Source organism: Saimiri boliviensis, chromosome 10 (assembly GCF_048565385.1).
Source record: "Saimiri boliviensis isolate mSaiBol1 chromosome 10, mSaiBol1.pri, whole genome shotgun sequence".
Classification (NCBI taxonomy): domain Eukaryota; kingdom Metazoa; phylum Chordata; class Mammalia; order Primates; family Cebidae; genus Saimiri; species Saimiri boliviensis.
In genome coordinates this window covers 99,405,569-99,409,047 of record NC_133458.1, presented here as the reverse complement: position 1 = coordinate 99,409,047, position 3,479 = coordinate 99,405,569, and the positions used below count along the sequence as shown (strand labels likewise).

At 47.0% G+C, this 3,479-nt stretch overlaps 1 non-coding gene across 1 annotated transcript; it reads right to left on the bottom strand.

Annotated features, from left to right (window-relative positions):
* Positions 1–243: 243 nt before the first annotated feature.
* LOC120363133 (U6 spliceosomal RNA) lies at positions 244–350 on the bottom strand. The gene has a single exon (XR_005578815.1). It is a non-coding gene; the product is annotated as a U6 spliceosomal RNA (small nuclear RNA).
* Positions 351–3,479: the final 3,129 nt, after the last annotated feature.

Genomic DNA, 3,479 nt, shown 5'->3' with positions numbered 1-3,479 from the left:
CATGCTGTTTTGATTACTGTAGCCTTGTAGCATAGTTTGAAATCAGGTAGCATGATGCCTCTTGCTTTGTTCTTTTTGCTTAGCATTGTCTTGGCTATGCAGAGTCTCTTTTGCTTCCATATGAAGTTTAAGGTGGGTTTTTCCAGTTCTGTGAATAAGGTCATTGGTAGCTTGATGGGGACAGCAGTGAATATATAAATTACTTTGGGCAGTATGGCCATTTTCACAATATTGATTCTTCCTAAAAATATGAAATGCTTCATGAATTTGCATGTCATCCTTAAGCAGGAGCCATGCTAATCTTGCCTGTATCATTCCCATTTTAATATATGTGCTGCCATAGCAAGCACTGGTAAGGTTCTTTATACTGGCTCTATTGCCTGTTAGCTCCTGCGATGTTTCACAATGACTTTTGGCTTCCTTGCATTGGATGATGACATACTTCTTTCACTCAGTGAACTTTGTTTCTGCCCACATTCTGAATTCTACTTGTATCATTAAAGACATGTCAGCCTCTGATCAGTTCTGAAAACTTGAACAGGCTGAACAGTTGATGTAATCATCTGGAGGAAAGAAGGCATGCTGACTTTTTGAGTTTCAGTGTTCTTGCACTGATTCTTCCTCATCTCTATGATCTTATTCACCTTCAACCTTAGAGGTTGCTGACCTTTGCACAGGATATTTTTCTTTTATGATATTTGATGATCTTTTTGGTTTGATTGTGGTCTAAGGCAGATGCAGTCAGCTGGCTTTGGTTTTGGAGGATTTTAGGGGGCCAATATTCATCTCCCAATTCCTAGACTGTGTTCTTTAACTCTGGGAAATTTATATTGGGTTTCAACTTTGTTCTCTGGCTCCTCAAAGTTTGGATTCTACTAAACTGAAGGCTGCAAAGTGTGGCAGCTGTGGCAGAGTGCTAGCAGATGCAGAAGTGCCTGCCTCCCTGTTGGCATTCACCCAATGGTGGAAGTGGTGGAGGCAAGACCACTTTGTGGGAGCCAGGGGACCCCTGCTGTGTGTGCTGTTGCACTGGAGGTGCAGGCTGGGGTGCTGGCCTGTGCAGGTTTGGGTGCCTTCTCTGTGACCCCCTAAGCAGCAGCAGTCACTCAACACATATTAGGGTCTCTTTTTTGTGCACAACATTAGCACAAGGGCAAGTTGTTGGCAGAGTTGGTTCTATTGGTTCTGTGCCTACCATGGCTATCTCTTCAATGGGAGTTCAGGTGGGTTGAAGTGTGTGCTGCAGTCCCATGTGCTGGTAGGGCAACTACAGCAAAATCCACTCATGTAAACACACAGCAGCAAAGTGATGTAGGAAGTTTGTGCATAAAGAGCTGCAGTATGGAGAGGCAATGTAGAGGCTGGTGCATGCCTGAAGGGTCCACGTTGCTGCATCTCTTCACTGCTCAGGCATGGTCCACTGGCACAGAAACAAAGGTGTGGGCAGCTGAGAGTGCCCTGTAGGCAGGTGTGGCCAGGCTGGGGCCCTGGGAGAGGCAAGCAGACTAAGGAGTGCTGAGGTCAGACCAGCTTCATCTCATGTGCTAGAATGCCCAGCAGAGATCAGGTCTCAGAGAACTCTCTGAAAAGTGAGGCCCCAGCACAGCACAGCTGCTCTACAAAAACGTGGCCAGACTTCTTTTTTAAGCAAGTCTCCTTTTATTAAGAGGGAAACTCGCACACCATATCTCTGCTGGACAATCTTCACATGAGATGTGGCTGATCTGACCTCCACACTCCTAAAGTGCTAGGATAAAGTGTCTCATAAGACCAAGTAGAGCCTAGAGAGATAGCTGTGCCTGCCCTCTGAGCTTCACATCAGCTGGCTTCCTGCTCCATCACTTTGCTTGTCTCCTGGGGGCTCTACCCCAGAGAGATGTGAGTTAGCCATCACTTAGTGTAATTAGCCCAGGATGGAGGGTCTGTGCTGTGGGCCCAAGCCAGGGTTCCCTGTCTGGTGATAAGCCATGGGGGGTATGTGGTATCCACAAGAGATGGACTGCCTTGTTCCTTGGGTCAACTGCAGCTTGTTAGAGTTATCAATATGGCACTTATGGTTTTTGCTTTCTTGATATTCTGAAGGTGACAAGGGCAGATCCACTGCAGAGGCAGTGGCAGAGAGGATTTCAGTCGATCTGTGAAGCTCTGTCCAAGGAATTGCCAAGTTGCTACTGGCTTGATGGCTTCAGTGGGGCCTGGATAAAGATCCAAGCTGGGAGGACCTGCTCATCGAGGAGATATGGAAACCAGCACCCACGTAATGGTTCAACCACTTTCCTATAAGGCTGCTGTGGTATACTGGGGGTCCACTCCAGTCCCTAATTGCCTCATATCTTCCAGTGCCTCAAGGTATCACTAGCAAAGCCTGCAAAAATGCAGAGATAATAGCCTGCCTCTTCCTCTGGGACCTCTGTACCACTGAGGTACAATCCTGTTGCCAATCTGGACACAACTATGGGAGGTGGCTGGAGACAAGTTCAGAAGTCTTGTCTAGTCAGGAGGAACAAGAACAGAGACTTGCTTTAAAAAAAGTCTGGCCATGTTTCTGTAGAGCAGCTGTGCTGTGCTGGGGGTTCACTTCAGCCCCTGGTTGCCTCAGACACTATGAAGCCCCAAGGTTGAAATGGCTGAGTCGCCTAAACAGCAAAGATGACAGTCTGGTCTTCTCCTTGGAAGCTCTGACTCAGGGAGGCCTGAATCATCTGTCAGCCAGAGAACAGCAGTGAAGGCAGCCAGAAACCCTGTTGAATGGCTTTACCCAGTGATTAGAAATGTGGTTGGGGACTGACTTAAACAAGGGTCTGGCCATGTTTTTGCGAGGTGGCTCTGCTGTGCTGAGCTACCACTTACACCCCTGGTCAGCTTGGGTTCTACAAAGCCCTCAGGCCAGAACCTAGTCATCCAAACAGCAAAGTTGGTGGCCCGCCCCTCTCTGTGGGAGCTCTGTCTAAGGAATGTTTCAAATCTCCATTGGCCAGAGAACACCTGTGAGGGTAGCTGTAAGCACCAGGTGGGAGGTCCTGTTCAGTAAGAAGGAACAGGATCAGGAGCCTGCTTTCAGAAGCAGTCTGGCCATGATTTGGTAAAGCAGCTGTGCTGTGCTGTGGGAACTCTTCTGCCCCTGGTGGGTTTATACTCTCCAATGCCCTTAGCTGGAATAATTAAGTTCCTCCAACAGGAAAGATGACAGCCTGCCCTGTCTTTTCTCTCACAGTTTATCTTGTGTGATGGAGCTGAAATTTTAGGCTGTTAATTTTTACAATAAGCATTACAGTTGTTCAGAAAGAATCTTGCTGTTCTCTTTCAGTTTAGATGTATGAGAATTCATTGTCTCCTGTAAATAAACCTGTTCAGGTTTTGTTCTCTGAAAAGAAGTCTTTTTCTGCTATCTGGCTTTGGTCACATTCATGTAGACCAGTAGCCAGTCTACAAGGACATGATTGAATTTCCATTTCCAGTGTTTCCTAGTTGTGTCTTAC